This window comes from Mercenaria mercenaria, chromosome 2 (genome assembly GCF_021730395.1).
Source record: "Mercenaria mercenaria strain notata chromosome 2, MADL_Memer_1, whole genome shotgun sequence".
Classification (NCBI taxonomy): domain Eukaryota; kingdom Metazoa; phylum Mollusca; class Bivalvia; order Venerida; family Veneridae; genus Mercenaria; species Mercenaria mercenaria.
Genome location: NC_069362.1, coordinates 54249915 through 54270448, shown reverse-complemented (window position 1 = coordinate 54270448; position 20534 = coordinate 54249915). Strand labels below are relative to the sequence as shown.

General features: G+C 35.8%; 1 long non-coding RNA gene across 1 annotated transcript in view; it reads left to right on the top strand.

Moving 5' to 3' along the window:
* Positions 1 to 446: 446 nt before the first annotated feature.
* Positions 447 to 20534, top strand: part of LOC128555137 (uncharacterized) — a 42148-nt gene continuing 22060 nt past the window's right edge. The window contains exons 1-3 of the long non-coding RNA XR_008369819.1: positions 447 to 685; positions 11185 to 11369; positions 16727 to 16831. This is a non-coding gene — a long non-coding RNA (uncharacterized LOC128555137). The remainder of the gene's footprint in view (positions 686 to 11184; positions 11370 to 16726; positions 16832 to 20534) is intronic.

Below are 20534 nucleotides of genomic sequence, written 5' to 3'. Positions count from 1 at the left end.
ATTATAGTTATTACTAAATGGATTTGATTAAAACTTGAAGTAGTTGTTCCACAAAATCACCCACACCATATGGCACAAGGTGCATAACTCTTGCACGAATATTTTATGAATTAATGACGGTTACATTGCTAATTTTGTATAGAACATATTGTAAATTTACTTACTACTGTATACCTTTATTCTACAGCTAACCAATGCTAATCATGTGACACTTGTTGAGAGTGCATGTTCATTCAGCAGACTGTTGGTAAAGGACCAAAAAAAAGAACACAAAGCAAGGAAGGAAGGTAAAATAATTCAAAAAAAGAATGTTTAAATAGAGTTTTGCTTTATTTCGACTTGTATTTGTTGTTTTTTTCTAGATTTTCTTCAGAGTGATTTGGCGATAAGTAATTTTTTTCTGATAAAGTGCAGTGGTCATGTTGTGTTATGCTTGAACCAGTTTTCTGTAAAATCTATGGTTATTTGCTAGGTCTTATGTCTATCTAATTTCATGTTGGTGATAGCTTTGTCATGCATGAGCAGTATTTCTTTATATTTTACAGATTTATTTGCCTATAGAGCACAAGCAGCAGGCTCCTAATTCAAAGGTTATGGTCACACTTAAGGGTATCAAAGGGAACACAGCTTGTCCAAGCTGCAACATTGATATGCATGGATCAGTCTTCATATTATTTCTTGAAGGGTAAGGTCACATTTAGGGGTTAAAGTTCATGTAAGGTCTTGTCAGGGCCATAACTGTTTGCCACAGTGAAACAGTGTTTTGAGTAAGATGCAGGTTTCTATCTCAAAGGTCAAGGTTTCATTAATAAAGAGGTCAAAGGTCATGTTAGATCTTTTCTGAGCTGTAACTGACATGCAAGGAGCAGTCTTTTTTAAAATTGGTATAATATTTTTGTCTCAACAAATAAATATTATGCCCTTTTGGTTTGAAAATTCTAGTTTCATCCTAGATATCAGTACCTTTATCAAATAATTGTATGAATTCACAATAAGAATTCGTAAAAAATATGAGAAGATAAACTTGTAAATAATCAATTCAGAGTTAGGGTTCTTGCATATTGCATTTCTTCTCATTGCCATCTGTCAATATATTCAGTGTAATTTGAGTTCTGTTTAGTACATTAAAATTGCCATCACACAAAGGGGAGATGAAACTGTACATATCCTAAAATTCAGTTATGGTTCAAGGTCTTTGCACTATGGACCATCATTCTATTTGTCACATACGAAGGGTGAAATCATTGATTTGTATGGTTTTACTGTTTTAATATTTCAATGTACAAGTAGTAGTTTATATAGGCTATATATTTTGAAGATTGTCAAGAAATTTAATACATGAAAAGGTTTGGTTTACTATTAATATTGATACATTTGGATGTGGTAACCATTAAAAGGGCCATAACTCATATATTTTTACACAGCACATGTATATGCTGATTATATGCTCAAGTTTGTTGGTAAATAAGTTTTGACTTGTTTGGGTCAGGTCATTCGAAAACTATGAAATGGGTTATCTGGAAAGCAAATTGCAAAATTTTAATTTGCCAGAGAAATGAACCAGTATCCTCGCAATAAATTAATTGGGGAAAACATATCAGTGCTTTAAACCAGTGTACTCTCAATAGTCCTTGTCTTGATTTGCAATAGATCTGAACCAGTGTACTCTGAAATATTAATTTTGGAAAAACATTTGAATGTTATGAACAAATATCTTAATAAATTTAGATGTTATTTTGATTTGCACTAGATCTGAACTAGTATCCTCCAAAACTTAATTGGGAAAACCACATCAGGTCTAAACAAGTACTCTCTCAGTATTCAACTTGGTTTACAATAGATTTAAACCAGTATCCTCTAAAAGTTAATTGAGAAAACCATGTCATGTCTCAACCACTCTTCTGTCAGTCAACTTGGTTTACAATAGATGTGAACCAGTATACTTTAAAAGTTAATTGGGGAAAACCATGTCAGGTCTTACCCAATGTCCTCTCAAAATTCAAGATGGTGTACACTAAATTTGACCAAGTATCCTCTAAAAGTTAATTGGGAAAATGTATCAGGTCTAAACCAGTATGCTCTCAATAGTCAACTTGGTTTACAATAGATTTGAACCAGTATCCTCTAAAAGTTAATTGGGAAAACCATGTCAGGTCTTAACCAATGTCCTCTCAATAGTCAAGTTTCGAGTACGGGAGGTCGTGGGTTCGATCCCCGGCCGCGTCATACCAAAGACGTAAAAAATGGTACTAGCAGCTTCTTCGCTTGACGCTCAGCATTAAGGGGATAGTGCTAGGACTGGTCAGCCCGGTGTCAGTATAATGTGACTGGGTGAAGTATCATGCCACGTGTCTATGGCGTGATATTCCAGTGAGGCAGCACTATAAAGTTGGGCATTGTGCTCACTGCTACAAGTAGACACCGTCGTTTATATGACTGAAAAATTGTTGAAAAAGACGTTAAACCCGAACACACACACACACAATAGTCAAGTTGGTATTTGCTAAGTTTATTGGGAAGAGTATGTCAGGCTCGGAGCCAACCAATATCACTATTGAAATCATTTACTTGCATGGTAGGGCTCTGAACAAGTTAATTTCCTTTGAACAACATTGTCTTAACTGGGAACAGATTTTGGGGTTCCAAATCTAAAAAGCCATTGTCATAATTTGAAGATTGATTGGCTCTCTGCAACCAGTATCCTGTTTTGGCATTATTTTTTCTGTATTAAATCTAAATAATTAGATTTTGCGAATTGGTTACACTTTATAGCACATTTAAACCTAATTATATTGCTCTTATTCTGTTTAGCTTAAATAAAAATAATATTTTGTAAAAAAATTCAACAACTTAGTAAAATTGGAGGCAGGCTTTTTGCATAATGTACGTCTGCTGTTACATTATCTTTTTATGGTTTCACTATTTTCTAAGTTCATTATACTACAATTTTGACCTGGGACTTTATGTTCTTCCTACCCTTTGTATCCTTCCCTTGCACTGTTCTCCTGCATTGTTCAGCATCCCAGCATGCACCTTGCACTATGCTTGCCACTTCCTCATAAAGTTTCAAGTCAAATTTAGTATAATGTACCATCAAATTTTGACTTCTCTCATGTTCTCATATAATCGCACTGTTTGTATCTCAAAAACATCTGTAATTTAAATGAAATGTTCAGCATGATGTTATGTTATGGAAAACAGTCAGTCTGAGGTCAGTACATCAAATGTCAAGGTCACCAGTATTACACATTAAAAGGACTGTAATACTTATTTTGTGTCTCAGCTATATTTAAACTTATATTTAAACTTTTAAACTATTCAATGGATTCCAATGAAACTTTTATCAAAAGTTAAGCATAATGAGAAGCTATTTTGAGAGTCAATTATGTCCCTCAAGGATTAGGTCACAGACAATGGCACTTTTCCTCCAGATTGTTCATTCAGAAATAACTTTTAAGATTTCAAGGGATTTCATGGAATCATTATCACATGGTCCAGTTTTGAAAATCCTGGTTACCAAGTTTGGGCTGACAAGCATGGTCAATCTGGGTGGTAGTTAAAATTGATATTTATTCACTAAACTTATGTTTAGCCCTAGCTTGGGATTGCATTGAGGCAGTTGGGGTCACTGTATACAGTTTTCTGCCAGTTGTGGTAATTGAAGTAATTAATAAGGTGTGTAGCAACTTTGAAATTATGGATTAGATATTGCAATGAAACTTGATAGAAAGCTTTTGAAGAGAAAAGGCTTAAGACTGGGGGTCTCCATGCCAAATGAAGTCAAGGTCACAGTTACTTAAACAGCATATTGTCACCAAACTTAGTGTATAGCAAGTTTATAAGCTTATACAGTTTGTATTAAAGGCAACTGGTGTCAGGTCACTGGTACTAAGAGTAGAAAACAGTTTCTGGTCAATAATTACTCAAGATAAACTGGCAAAGAGGTACTGGTTAAAGATCTATGAATAAACCAAAGTGTCAGAATAATTTACTTTTGGCTACAACTTACAAGAATATCATTTAAAAGGGACTGAATTCTTCATATAACATGAAAGGGCTCTAGTGGTATCAGAGTATTAAATACTTTTTGTCAAATTTCTTTACATACATTATTACATCAGTAGTGGGGAAGTGCTTCAGGTTTAAATTGCATTTAGTGACAATATCATTCATTTCGGAGGCATTTCTAATCTTTCAACTGCTTTTATAGCTGGTTATCAATATTAGATGGTTAGCTAGATAATCAGTACACTTTTGACCAAGATGCCACCAATCTTTCAAAAACACTGAACAAAATAATTTTTAAGGGAAATAGGTGGAATGGCTGCTGGTTCATGTAACTGCATTTAAAGACACCTTTCTTTTCTAGGTCAAGATGTGAACTGTATTACAGGTCATTTTTCAGCTGATAAACACAATTTAAAAAAGTCACATTTCTCCTGAATTGGGTCAAACATTCTTATGGTGTTGATCATCTTTCAAAAATACTTGCAGCTGGTTATAATAGCTTGCTATGGATTAATGTCAGAACAGATTAAGTGTCAAACAATTTTGATGTGAAGCTTAGCTGTTTGGAATATCATAGGACTGGGTTAAGAAATATTGGCTACTGTCAGACTAATATTGAACTACTGTATTTCAGGATTTAGAGATGGTCTGTTTACCATTGGCCTGCCAACCCTATTTACCACATACAAATGTATCCTATATTTATTCAAGATAGTTTTCATACAAGTTAGAAAAAAATCTGTCCTATCTACCTTATACTTGTTTGTTATTAGATATTCAGGAAGTAATTATAGCTAAAATTTTAGGATGTATACAGTTTTACGCAAAGGGGATGATAAGGGGAAAAGGCATATTTTTGTTAATGCTTACTTTAAGAACTTACTTTATTTTGAATGGTATTTATTTCACAGACATTGCGTGATTCTTGAATTTGTATGTCATGTAGACTTTTCTTTAGAACTACTTTTTGATAATTTAACAGATAAATAAAATAAATTGATACAATTACATCTTTCTTTCATGATTTTTATTTTTATGAAATTCAAAGCATATAATTATAGAAATTCAAAGCATATATTTGTAAGGCAGATTCCTGTCAACTGAAGGATTTTTAATATAGAACAGTTTTGATAGAGCATTTCTGTCTTTGCAGTGAAAGTGTTTGTTTGAAAATCTATGAAAAATTAAAATCTTAACATCTTTTGAAAACTGAAAATGCATTGAGCAAAATTATAGCCGAGTCCAGCACTGACATAAGCAAAGCAAATGTTCAGGTCTTCACTTCCCTCAATATTACATCTTAGTCTGCTCACTTCAGCAATATTTATCAGTGTGGATTAATTTGTACTATGAAATAGAGACCAACATTTCACCAATTTTTGCTTGTAAATTTAGAGCTAAAAATAAAAGTATGACTTTTAATGAAATTCTGGGATTGGCTTTGCTCATAAACTTTTGTCATAATGATTGGGGAATGTTTTTAAGTCCTATCAATTCAAGGTCAAGGTCACTATATGTGGTATGGTTAGATCAAAGGCCACACAGGCACCATTTTGTTATGTGTGCTGTTTTTTTCTTTTTACCTATTTAAATTTTTTTTCAAGAAGTTGGCACATGGTTTACCAAAGTGAAATGACCTGCAAGACCCATCTTTCAGTCATGTTGGTTCAGTATCAAGGTCATATAGTGAGATCAAAGGTCAGATAGGTAGGTTTACATGTGCATTAGATATCTTTATATAGCTTAGCAAAATTGTTTGCGTTCTGCACCAGTCAAGGTTGTACATTTTGGGGTCAAGTTTACACTTCGAAAGGTCAAGGTAAAGGTCATATAGGCAGTATTTCAGGTCTAATTTGTAGTTTTATGGAAATATTTTCAAATAACTTGGGAGACATGCATATTTCATAAGTTACAGAATTTGCTCTTCAAATTTAATGAAAAGACTTAGTGTATGTGGTGAAAAATCACAGAAAAGGATTGAATTTAGCTTAAACATTATAGGTTGTCTTGATACAAGATAACATTATGATATGAGAACAACCATTTTAGTGCAGATTTAAAATACTTTACAACTTAAAGAAAATACATGAGAGGTCAATTTTGTATCAAACTGCAACAGTTTAAGTCTTTAAAATGAATATGCTGAAAAATTGGAAAACAAACGTATAAGAACATCCTGTGGAAACTTACTAGTATACTTGGTATGAATGAGATAAGTTTTGAGAGGTAATGAAATGTGCTATACCTCTCATGCCCCCTTAGCATAAGCTTAAGCACTGGTTCCTGTAAGTAGTTTTTCATATATTTTGTTGAATTTGAGTGAAATATCTATTGATCACATGAATTATTGATTGTACTATTTTGAAAAAAGCTCTGCATTTAAAGACTGAAAGATAAGATCAATTTTCTTTATCCTGCTCTGTTGCTTTTCTATCAATGCAGCTTGTCCGCTGTGCTTGTATCTGCATTTAGCTAACTTTCCCATCTAACTTCTTTTCCTATCCTATTTCATTATGATACCCACCAAACTAGCTAGCTATCCCATGGTGTTCCCCCATGATGCTACTAGGGTACTGGTATATGTCTTCAAGCTAACTATAATATCCACAACTATTATATCCATATAACTCTAGCTAGCTATCCCATGGTGTCCCTCCATGATGCTAATATGGTATATATTTCTTGTAACTACCATTAGGACCCATATTATATCCATCTAGCTCTCACATGTGCTGCCAGGTTGTATATTTCATCCACCAAGCTAGCTGAAGCTGCTACCGAGAGAGATGCTGCATACTGCCAGCCATCCCATGTTTCTTCTAGGGAGCATTTACCATTCTTTGCTTCTTATAGCCTACCCTATATATTCTTATAAACTCATCTATCCTATAGGGTCTTATTGGTAGTATATTTCATTATGGTCTATACATTACATCTAACTAACTCTCCTGTGTGCTACCAGGCTGTATATTTCATCCATCAGGCTTGCAAAAGCTGCTACCTTGTATGGTTGTATACAGCAAACTAGCTTTCTTTTCTTCTTACAGGCTGTATAACTTCCAGTCTTCTACCTGTTGCTCTTGACCGAAGTCTTTCAGTATTTAGCAACTTCTGATTGCATAATTGTTTAAACTAGAAGATTTTAAGTTAATCATTATGGAAATATGGGACCTATCAAGTTAATATTAAAGTAACACTTACAATTTAGGCTTATCGCAGGAAGTAATTCAAAACAATTAAGCTTGTTTGATTTTTCCATGTTTGATAGGATCCTTTTTTAGTAAATGTAAGAAAGCAAAACTTGAAGCTTTTAAAATCTGCATCATAATGGTTGTTTTCTAAAACTTGTATGAGAGTTATTTTAATAATGAAACAAGTGGTTATATTATAGGGTTATAAAAATAGATGATAGCATCAGTTCCCACAACTGTGACATTCATTTTAGCCAAATTGCCAAATTATGCCCCCCCCCACCCACCTTTTTTGGACTAAGTAAATCCTGGTTAAAGTTTTGCATTCAACTCTGTAGGTATTTTAAAAATTAGGGTAATATTCCTGATTCAAATAGTAGAGCATTAATGTCTTAGGGACATCTCTTGTTCTTTGATCTCGTGCATGCCGGATATTTCTAGGTCATTTCTGATAATATGTTAGTCAGGACCAGTTTTCTAGAGTAACTGCCCTTGAATAAATCAAAATTGCAAAATTTAAATCTATTAAGAAGAGTATTATAAAAAATATCAATTAATTTGAAGGGTATATATTGTGACTTCTACACTCTTGGTATCTCTGGCATTGTTTGACAAGGTTCACTTAAGTGAAGTGTTGGTTGCTATTTCTTAGTATTTGTACTATTCTGAGTGGCTGATGTTAAAAAGCAAGCAAGGCATGAACTTCAGTTGATTCATTTTGGTTAATGGTGCATTTCATTTAAACAGGGTTCATTAATACTGACTAGGTTACCGGGGTTACAAGGCCAAGAAAAAAATTAGTAAGATAGAAAGTTGCTGTATCAAGGTTTTAATTGGTTTTAGTTTCCTTTCTGAATCAAATTTACTGAAATGAATTGTGTCTTTTTTTTTAATTCATTGGCATTTGCAAAGTCCGTTTGAGGAATATTTTTTTTAGGTAAATTTGAAAAGTTTAAAGTTGATATAATATGGAAAGTTAAGTGGCAAGGTGAATGAGATGAATGAATGCAAGAGTTGATCTTAACTTTCTTCAACATTTAATCCTATGGGCAACTTTTTGTAAAGCCAATCAAAATTTTAACTAAAGATATTTGTAATTAGATAATGTAAAATATTTTGTATATATTTTGTTCAGTAGTTCACAAAATTATTCAAAAACTCACCAAGGTTACATGTTACATTTCCTAGAATGTTTGTGATAAGGTTTTTGGCAAGATCATTTTTGTAAAACCAGAGTTATAGACCTTGAACACAAATTGTTGCAAGACAATAATTGGCAAGATTGATCCAATAACCCATGAGTCATTGGCTCTTGAGTAATGTCTTGATAGTGTTATTACATATTGTTTTCCTGTCCTATTACTGGTTTCAGACCAGTTTCCGATAAAAAATGAGGGTTTTCATTATATTTCTTTTTAAATACAAATTGTTTACAGAAGTAATCTACAAATCGTTAAACCCTAGTCTTTACTCTTTGCAAGGATGTAAACAATACCGGCCTTATCTGCGCATGCGTCCAAAAACAGGGGCTCCGAAAGGGCAGTCTAATTAACTTTAATTGGTTTATCTACAGTACCAGTTTCCGATAAATGGTTTTTTAAGCAGCTTTAGAATTGTTTTGACTGAAAATCTTTTATAATTTTGATTTTAAATTATGTAATTAACCTTTACTACTTTTTCCCATAAATCGTACAGGGTATGGCTACCTTCCGTTCCATTACGTACGGTACTGTACAGCACCTGTACAATCATATTATGCAACACTTCAGACAAGCACCTTTCACATCGTGTATTTGTCTAGCTTTGTAAACAGTAGTTTATTTGATTACTGTATACATTGTACCCCCGGTAATGGGAGTTTTATATTGATTTTAAGTCTTTAAGCTGTGTTATATAGATTTTAAAAAAGTAATTAAAAAAAGATAAAAGTTTAAGCCGAGGTTGGGATTCGAACCCATGTCCTCTTACACTTGAAGCGAGCGCTCTACCTTGTTACTAAATACCCATGTGACGCCATAGCAGTATAATTTCCTTAATATTTTATCTAAATTATAAAGGGAGAGTAATTCTACAACGGAGTGCAAATCATAAGCTCAGGATTTACCTCCCTGGAATAGAACAAACATGGGTTTGTCTTCCGCACATGCGTGACATGTGGAATCCCTCAGATGTAAACAAAACATAAAGTTGATTGCTTAATAAAGAAGGTAGAATTTCTCTGTAAACACTTGTCATTGATGAACGAAATTTCACTTGATGTTTGCTTGTGAAACAGCCTTCCAAAACATATAGTACTCCCTTTATGAAGGGTAACATGAAAGGAGAAATTACGAGAATTCGGATACTGTTACTGTTCGGGTACTGTTCCGATACCAGTAATAGGAAACCAAATCAAATTATTTTTTAAAGAAGCAGATACAGAGTGCAGTGTAATTACTTTGTCACCAGCTATATACTAGGCCAATTGTAAAAAATCCATGTTAGCACCATAGAGGAGACACCTTCTACCTATCTTGCAAAAAGCCTGTCAGAAATGAAGTCAATATACATGCTTGAATATCTTGGGTAAAAAAAACAAAAAACACTTAAAAAATGGTATCGGATAGAAATCCCATGTAAACGCAATAGTAGATATTTTCTAACAGTCTAAAGGTCAAAATAGAAACTTGGGTTATTTTTGGAATTGAATTAAATTTATGTTCAACTTGGTCATCTTGTGTTTAAAGTCACCAGGTATTATGTAAAGTGGAAGGTTCAGTTGGAAACTAAACCATTTGAGGTAAAAAACTAGACCACCAAAAAACCTTGGTTACACTATAGTTATATTACCTTTTAGATGTGAAGCATGGTCAGGCAATCTAGCACTATTATGACCCACTTAGGTTTTGTAAATTTAATCAGAAGTTTAAAGCAATTTTGGTGTAAGTTTCAGTTTGAATAATTTTAAACTTGATGTTTTTATGGTTTGATAGGGTATGGACTTTTTTTTTACTTTTAAAGACAACAGGAGTGAGCTTTTTTCCTTTTGTTTTATTTTTCTGCCAATCTTCCAGACTGCTGAGGAGATGCTGCTTCAAAAGATTGGCAGAGTTGCATTTTGTTACAGCTGCCAAGGCCTGACAGATCCCTTTACTATTGATCAAGACATGCTAGCGTGACCATCGAGGACAATCCGGTGCCTATATGCCCGCAAGATTTTTAAGTTGGAGTAACTTCTTTTCTACAATTCTGTGCCGGCAGTGTTTAGATGAAAGTTATTCCTGTGTTTTGAGAGATGGGAATCCGGGATTGTGAGGATTTTAATTTCTTTCAGGTACAAAGCCTGCCAATGACAACTGACTGTATGTCCCGTCCATACATACAGTCGGCAGGATTTTCTTTCAGCGTCAAGACCTGCCTAGGACAACCTTTATGAGGTGAGCAGGATTTCATCTTTTCCAGGTCCAAGGTCTGCCGAAGACTGCAGAGGATGCAGAAGCAGCAGAATATTTCTTTCATGTTTCAAGGCCTTGCAGAATCCTTAACTGTTGATCAAGACTGCTATCGTGACTATCGAGGACCCGGTGCCTATATGTCCGCAAGATAAAGCGTGGGGGGGTGACTGATCTGCAATCCTTGCCGGCGGGTTGCTAGATGATAGTTGTTCCTTTGTTGTGTGAGATGGAAATCAGAGATTGCAAGGATTTCTTATTCATTTCAGGTCAATACCCTGCCTATGTCTTCTAATGCATGTTTTACTTGGACGGAACATACATTGGGCAGGTTTTGTATTTTTTTCAGGTTCAAGGCCTGCCAGGACCGGGCAGGATTTTCTCTCTTTCAGATTTCTATGAATGTTTGCCATCCTCTACCAGGACTGGCCAGTCTGTCGGAATTGTTTTCATGTAGCTCACTTCTGCAATATTGAATTCTTTCCTTATTTAAGCAAACTTAACATAAAATAATTTTGCATTTTTTTTCCCTGTTTCGGCTTATTTAATTTCAGGCTTGAGAGCAGATACTTTCATTATTTCCATGCATGGAAACTGAAATGATGATGGTCCTTGTGTAGAGATCTAGACACTTTGTTCCCAAGGTGATGTGAAATGGTGCCAAGTGCTGTGTATGTCTTCTGCCTTCACTCTACTAAACCACTACTGCATGGATCTTCAGTATCTTCAATTAGTACTGGTAAGTATATCTTCTTTAAATTTACTGTATTCAACAGTTTTCTAAAACAGATTTGTCCATCATTCAATTTGGGCAATACCATTTATTAGTCCTCTACTGGTTGAAAACCAGTTTCAGGGACTATAGGAATGCGCTTCCGTCCATCCGCAATTTTGTGTCCAGTCCATAACACTGTCATCCATGACGGGATTTTAATATTACTTGCCACAAATGTTCCTAATGATGAGTCAACCTGTTATGCGCATACACCGGACCCTTAGCTTAAAGGTCAAGGTCACAGTTGGGAGGTCAAAGGTCAACAGGGCTTTTTTCCTGTCTGGTCCATAACTCTGCCATCCATGAAGGGATTTTAATATTATTTGGCACTAATATACCTCATAATAATAATATCTGTCATGTGTTTACAAATTGGATAGAAATATCCGTCCAGAGGGCACTTGTGCATTGGGCGGTAATGAGGCTTGCCGAATTACCGCATATGCGCAGGTGGCCGAGGGACGGATATTTCTATCCGATTCGTAAACACATGACTGATATTTATATTTTTTCTTGCATATTGTCTACATGTTAGCATTTTATTCTGGCAGATTATTTTTCTTGCACACCGTATTTTGCAAATAACAGGTAGAAGTATTTTCTTTGTAGCACACTTTCTTGTAGTAGAGCGCGGGAAATTAAGTGCATGAACCACTAGTTGTCATTAACAGCACGAGTCATCTGGCATGTGGGATGCCAGATGGGTTTTGCCGGCATGGGTAAAATCACCGGAAACGCCAGAGAAACAGAGAAACATGCAAGAATAAGATGTGTCATGCACAACTTTCAGACCCCTAGCTCAAAGGTCAAGGTCACACTTGGCAGTCAGATGTTAACATGGCATGAACAGGGTCTGTTTCGTGTCCGGTCCATAACTCTGTCATTCATTAAGGGACTTTAATATCACTTGGCACAAATGTTTCCCATGATGAGACAACGTGTCATGCGAAAATCCCCGGACCCTGGCTCAAAGGTCAAGGTCACAATTTGAGGTCAAAGGTCAGCAGGACTTTTTTTCCTGTCCTGTGTATAACTTTGTCATGTCAAACAGGATTTGAATATTACTTGGCACAAATGTTCACCACTATGTGTCCTGCACAAGAACCTGATCCCTAGGTCAAAGATCAAGGTCACACATAGAGGCCAAAGTTCAGTTACAAGAATGACTTTGTCTGGAACATTACTTCTTTTTAGCTCACCTGTCACCAAGTGACAAGGTGAGCTTTTGTGATCGCGTGGCGTCTGTCGTCCGTCCGTGCGTGCGTAAACTTTTGCTTGTGACCACTCTAGAGGTCACATTTTTCATGGGATCTTTATGAAAGTTGGTCAGAATGTTCATCTTGATGATATCTAGGTCAAGTTCGAAACTGGGTCAGGTATGGTCAAAAACTAGGTCAGTAGATCTAAAAATAGAAAAACCTTGTGACCTCTCTAGAGGCCATATTTTTCATGAGATCTTCATGAAAATTGGTCAGAATGTTCATCTTGGTGATATCTAGGTCAAGTTCGAAACTGGGTCACGTGGGGTCAAAAACTAGGTCAGTAGGTCTAAAAATAGAAAAACCTTGTGACCTCTCTAGAGGCCATATTTCTCAATGGAACTTCATGAAAATTGGTCAGAATGTTCATCTTGATGATATCTAGGTCAAGTTTGAAACTGGGTCACGTGGGATCAAAAACTAGGTCAGTAGATCTAAAAATAGAAAAACATTGTGACCTCTCTAGAGGCCATATTTTTCATGGGATCTTTATGAAAATTGGTCAGAATGTTCAGCTTGATGATATCTAGATCAAGTTCGAAACTGGGTCACGTGCGGTCAATAACTAGGTCAGTAGATCTAAAAATAGAAAAACATTGTGACCTCTCTAGAGGCCATATTTTTCAAGAGATCTTCATGAAAATTGGTCAGAATGTTCATCTTGATGATATCTATGTCAAGTTCGAAACTTGGTCACGTGCGGTCAAAAACTAGGTCAGTAGGTCTAAAAATAGAAAAACCTTGTGATGTCTCTAGAGGCCATATTTCTCAATGGATCTTAATGAAAATTGGTGAGAATGTTCAGTTTGATGATATCTAGGTCAAATTCGTAACTTGGTCAGGTGCGATCAAAATCTAGGTCAGTAGGTCGAAAAATAGAAAAACCTTGTGACCTCTCTGGAGGCCATATTTTTCACGAGATCTTCATGAAAATTGGTGAGAATGTTCATCTTGATGATATCTAGGTCAAGTTTGAATTTGGGTCACGTGCCTCCTAAAACTAGGTCATTAGGTGAAATAATAGAAAAACCTTTTGACCTCTCTAGAGGTCATATTTTTCAATGGATCTTCATGAAAATTGGTCAGAATTTTTTTTCTTGATGATATCTAGGTCACATGTGCTCAAAAACTAGGTCACTATGTCAAATAATAGAAATAACGACGTCATACTCAGTTCAACACTGGGTCATGTGGGGATAGGTGAGCAATTCAGTACCATCATGGTTCTCTTGTTTCATGGAGGGATTTTGAAGTAACTTGGCAAAAATGTTCACTAACATGAGACGGATTGTTGTGTGCAAGCTTCAGGTCCCAAGGTCTAAGGTCAAGGTCACATTTAGAGGTCAAATGCCAAATTCAATAATGACTTTGTTTCTTCTTCATGCATGGAGGGATTTTGATGTTACTTGGCACAATTGTACACCATCATGAGACAGAGTGTCATGCACAGGTCCCTTTAGAGTTACTTCCCTTTGTTGTTACTATAAAAAGCTTATATTTTTACTTTTTCATTACTAGTCATTGGGAAAAATCGTGACCACTTTTCTGTAGTACAACATGTATGTTACATCAAATTTTGAGGTTTATTTTGACCTATCTCTACCTCAGGTAAGGGTTTTTATGTGGACTTAGATTTTTTTTATTGATTTTTTTTTTTTAAGATTAACTTTCCTTAGTTGTTACTATAAATAACTTATATTGTAACTTTTTACTATGTGACAGGTGAGCTTTTGTGATCATCCGTCGTCAGTCCATCCGTGCGTCCGTCAACAATTTCTTGTCTGCACGATAGTGGTTTCATTTATGATTTTATTTTAACCAAACTTGCACACAACTTGTATCACCATAAGATCACAGTTCCTTTCTTGAACTGGCCAGATCCCATTATGGGTTCCAGAGTTATGGCCCCTGAAAGGGCCAAAATTAGCTATTTTGACCTTGTCTGCACAATAGCAGCTTTATTATGCCCCCCTTCGAAGAAGGAGGGGTATATTGTTTTGCAGATGTTGGTCGGTCGGTCGGAATGTAGACCAATCCGTTTCCGGATGATAACTCAAGAACGCTTGGGCCTAGGATCATGAAAGTTGATAGGGAGGTTGGTCATCACCAGCAGATGACCCCTATTGATTTTGAGGTCTGTATGTCAAAGGTCAAGGTCACAGTGACCCTGAATAGTAAAACAGTTTCCGGATGATAACTCAAGAACGCTTGGGCCTAGGATCATGAAAGTTGATAGAGAGGTTGGTAATGACCAGCAGATGACCCCTATTGATTTTGAGGTCAGTATGTTAAAGGTCAAGGTCACAGTGACCCTGAACAGTAAAACGGTTTCCGGATGATAACTCAAGAAGGCTTAGGCCTAGGGTCACGAAAGTTGATAGGGAGGTTGGTCATGACCAGCAGATGACCCCTATTGATTTTGAGGTCAGTATGTCAAAGGTCAAGGTCACAGTGACCAGGAACAGTAAAATAGTTTCCAGGCAATAACTCTAGAACGCTTGGGCCTAGTGTCAGGAAAATTGAGGGTTAGGTTGGCCATGACCAGCAGATGACCCCTATTGATTTTGAGGTCATTATGTCAAAGATCAAGGTCACATTGGCCAGGAACAGTTAAAACGGTTTCTGATCTTCTTGTCCAATACCATAGGGCCTAGGGCTTTGATATTTGGTATGTAGCAAAATCTAATGGTCCTCTACCAAGATTGTTCAGATTATTTCCCTGGGGTTAAATATGGCCCCATCCCCGGGGATCACATGGTTTATATAGACTTATATAGGAAAAAACTTTGAAAAACCTCTTGTCCAAAACCACAGGGCCTAGGGCTTTGATATTTTGTATATGACATCATCTAGTGGTCCTCTACTAAGATTGTTCAAATTATTCCCCTAGGATCAAATACTGCTCCGCCCTGGGGGTCACATGGTTTACATAGACTTATATAGGGAAAAACTTTGAAAATCTTCTTGTCCAAACCACAAAGACTATGGCTTTGGTATTTTGTAATGTAGCATCATTTAGTGGTTCTCTACCAAGTTTGTTCAAATTATCCCTCTATGGTCAAATAGGGCCCTGCCCCAGGGGTCATATGGTTCATATAGACTTATATAGGGAAAAACTTAGAACCTTCATGTCCATAACTTACATCATTCAAATTTGGATCACATGTGTAGTTTTGAGTTGCAAGATGAACCTTGACATGAGTTGACCTTGATCTTGACCTAGTGACGTACTTTCACATTTCTGTAGCTACAGCCTTCAAATTTGGACCACATGCATAGGTTTGTGTACCGAAATAAACTTTGACCTTGTTATTGACCTAGTGACCTACTTTCACATTTTTGAAAGTACAGGCTTCAAATTTGGAACACATGCATAGTTTTTCGCAATCGCTGATACCAGTTTAACTTGTATGCAATATACACTGGACAGAACTTCTTTTTCAAGGACTTTCCAAAATGTATTTTTTCTTACCAGAATAGGCAAAATATGACAGAATAGTTTTAGTAAGCCATTTGAATTTTTACCAAGTACTGTCCAATATCTTTTTCAATTTTCTTGTTTTCAATCTAATTTCTTTTAAGACATGTTATAAAGTAAGCACCTATAAGTTTATTGGACATGATAAGGCCTTGGTGTAGCTGCTCATGCAGAACAAGTTCACATGCACTTTCATAATTATAAAAATACTCATGACTAAGGGTTAAGTTTTGTTATACTCTCCTCTTGAATATAATTCTTTATTCCGACACACATAGGACAAATAGTTTAGATCAATGAAATGGTCAAAATTGTGACAGTTAATAGCATCTGTTCATTAACTAAAGAATTTTCTTTGAAGTAAGCCAATATCACAGTAGAAAATATTTAAACTTTTGTTCCTTTATTTAATAGCCAGTGTCTCCATTTTCCAATTCTGTGAAATCTGATATTTTCTCTATTTAAATATAAAACTTTTGGCAGTACCTCTTGATAACTTCATATCTACTAGCTTCGAATATTTTAAGCCATGTTTCTTCCATTCTTTTGGCAGCTTTTTCTTTTCTTTTTATTGATAATTTCAGGATGAGAGTGGTTGTTTTCCAATGGCTGTAAGCATGAAATCACCTGGCCTTGTGCAGAAGATGAATCTATGAATCGATCAACCAGATGTATACCTCTAATTTAAAGTAAGTATTTTGTTACAGAACTTATTTGGCTTTTAATAGGAATAACTACAGTATTCCCTGGCAAGTCTTAATCTCTTTAAGTTAACCTTTAGACTTCTGGTGGCAAGTGGTTTTGCCTTTGCGACCACTGCAGACCAAGATCAGCCTGCACATTTCACTATTGCCAGTAAATGTTCAGTGAACATTTCTGTGAGTAAGATTTGATACTGCCCAAACTGAATGATGAACCAGTCCATTTCTGTCGAGCCTGCTTGCGGTCAGCTCGATATAGTCACCACTTTTGGTGTATGTGCATGTGTCTGTCCATGCGTCCGTCCGATTTTGTCTGGACCATAATGCGGACATGCATGGACTTCTTAGTAACATCCTTAACTTTTTGCCGGATATATTTTTTGCCATTCCTCACCATAAGCCCTTTCGGCGGGGGATACCAATTCATTGAATTTGCTTGTTTTATATGCATGACCTGACAGTTCTGTAAATAGCGCACATAAAAACTTCATTCAGTTCTATTTCAACATCAGTAAACATTGAAAATTTCGTTGGATAACAAAACAACAAACAACATCAATAATTTAACATAGCAATGTTAAATATTGACAAGTTTTTGGTGGCTGCTGCCACCAGTGTCAAAAAGAATACTCAGTTTGAGAAATCTTGTCAGTTCTCAAGACCATCCTAACAACACAACCAAAAATAGTTCCAATCTTTCCAGGTAAACAATTATCTACACAACGTGCAGAATATGCAAAGCTACAATATATGCCTTAATACCATTTTTAGCTCACCTGTCACGAAGTGACAAGGTGAACTTTTGTGATCGCGCAGTGTCCGTCGTCCGTCCGTGCGTCCGTGCGTAAACTTTTCCTTGTGACATCTCTAGAGGTCACATTTTTCATGGGATCTTTATGAAAATAGGTCAGAATGTTCATCTTGGTAAATTCTAGGTCAAGTTCGAAACTGGGTCACGTGCCTTCAAAAACAAGGTCAGTAGATCTAAAATTGAAAAACCTTGTGACCTCTCTAGAGGCCATATATTTCACAAGATCTTCATGAAAATTGGTCAGAACGTTCACCTTGATGATATCTAGGTCAAGTTCGAAACTGGCTCACGTGCCATCAAAAACTAGGTCAGTAGGTCAAATAATAGAAAAACCTTGTGACCTCTCTAAAGGCCATATTTTTCATGGGATCTGTATGAAAGTTGGTCTGAATGTTCATCTTGATGATATCTAGATCAAATTTGAAACTGGGTCACGTGCGATCAAAAACTAGGTCAGTAGGTCTAAAAATAGAAAAACCTTGTGACCTCTCTAGAGGCCATATATTTCATGAGATCTTCATGAAAATTGGTCAGTATGTTCACCTTGATGATATCTAGGTCAGTTTCGAAACTGGGTCATGTGCGGTCAAAAACTAGGCCAGTAGGTATAAAAATAGAAAAACCTTGTGACCTCTCTAGAGGCCATATTTTTCATGAGATCTTCATGAAAATTAGTGAGAATAGTCAGAATGTTCACCTTGATGATATCTAGGTCAAGTTCGAAACTGGGTCACGTGCCATCAAAAACTAGGTCAGGAGGTCAAATAATAAAAAAACCTTGTGACCTCTCTAGAGGCCATACTTTTCATGGGATCTGTATGAAAGTTGGTCTGAATGTTCATCTTGATGATATCTAGGTCAAGTTTGAAACTGGGTCAACTGCGGTCAAAAACTAGGTCAGTAGGTCTAAAATTATAAAAATCTTTTGACCTCTCTAGAGGCCATATTTTTCAATGGATCTTCATGAAAATTGATCTGAATGTTCACCTTGATGATATCTAGGTCAGTTTCGAAACTGGGTCATGTGCGGTCAAAAACTAGGCCAGTAGGTATAAAAATAGAAAAACCTTGTGACCTCTCTAGAGGCCATATTTTTCACGAGATCTTCATGAAAATTAGTGAGACTGTTCACCTTGATGATATCTAGGTAAAGTTCAAAACAGGGTCACATACCTTCGAAAACTAGGTCAATAGGTCAAATAATAGAAAAACCTTGTGACCTCTCTAGAGACCATATTTTTCAATGGATCTTCATGAAAATTGGTCAGAATTTTTATCTTGATAATATCTAGGTCAAGTTCAAAACTGGGTCACATTAGCTCAAAAACTAGGTCACTATGTCAAATCATAGAAAAAAACGTCATACTCAAAACTGGGTCATGTGGGAAGAGGTGAGCGATTCAGGACCATCATGGTCCTCTTGTTTAGTAACTACTTGGTAGAATTTCATGAAACTTGAAATAAACATGAACCAACATACTGCACTGCGATGATGCCCGTCAAGTTTTTTTTTTTTTTTTTGATTGGTCAATTTCCCTCAGAGTTATTGCACACTGGTTATTCGGGTACCTACTCGTGTGAGCGATACCGCCCTCGTGTGATTAATGTACATGTTGGTGAACAGGAAATTCACACCTATAACAGGTAATTATTCCGTATTTTACTGACAATTTGAAAAGTTTTAGTATTAAATGTGAAAGATCATACTTTAACTATATCCATGTCAAATATCTATCTCATATGATCTGAATAACTGTGGGAAAAAAAAAGTTTTTTGTCGCGAAAATGAAGATATTTTAAGGCGATGGTATATATTTTCACGATTGATGGTATTATTTCGGATTATATTAGGAATTTTTTGTTAGAAAAATGAAAAGCAGTCATTATGTTTGTTAGTCATTGCTTTCATTTCACAAAAACTTGAAGCACAGTAAAATTAGATCGATTTTTTCGAAGACAATGTCTAGAAAATAAGATACCTCTGACGATGTACCATGGTACCATCCTCGTTGTTTCTGTCAATCAAGCGGATACCGTCCTCGTTATTGAAATGAATATTACATTGACGCAGATCTCTTTTCTAAAATTTAGCGATAATATGAAATGACCAACAAGGATGAAGATAAAACTTTGGTTTTTTATACCCTCCAGCTACTGGAAGCAGCCTATCCGAAGAAAAACTTCTCACATAATTTCTTCAAGTTCGCTTTCAAGATCCATCTACATAGATACATTCTTAAGTGTATTTTCAATTGAATATTGCGACTTCCGTACGTTTTGTCTTGTTATTTAAGTTGTTATGGGGTACAAAACATTTGCAACAAAAAAACAAATTTAAAATTGTTCAGAATGATATGATTTTTGTCAAATAGTTTATTTGGATCGACCCATGTTGAGCTTCATTTTGAGGAATAAAGCCAGTAATTCGGTCGAAAATGTGCTTCGTTTGAGTAGTCGAAAGAAGTCAGTAGTAAACAGATCCTTGTTTTACCATTTTTTGTGTGCGAAAATTTGTGTAGAACAAGTGCATTAATCACACCTATTTACTGCTGGAATACATAATGCATGGAATGAGATGAGATATGTTTATACACTTCACATACAAGTTTTGCAGATCGAAACCGAAAGTAGGGGGTTAATTGTGCTGACAGGAGCATATAAGCGCCATTTAGGGTAGCAGACCACAACTGACCGGCATTTTACTAGGAACTATTCAAGTCCCTCTTTATTTTTATCGTTACTTTAACTTAATAAGTACGATAGAACTTTCATGAAAAATAGGTGTTGGAAAAAGTGATGTTCTATTAGAAATAGAATATTGAACTACTGGTGTACAATTTTTAAATGGTAAACAAGAAAAGATGAACTGTATACTTTACA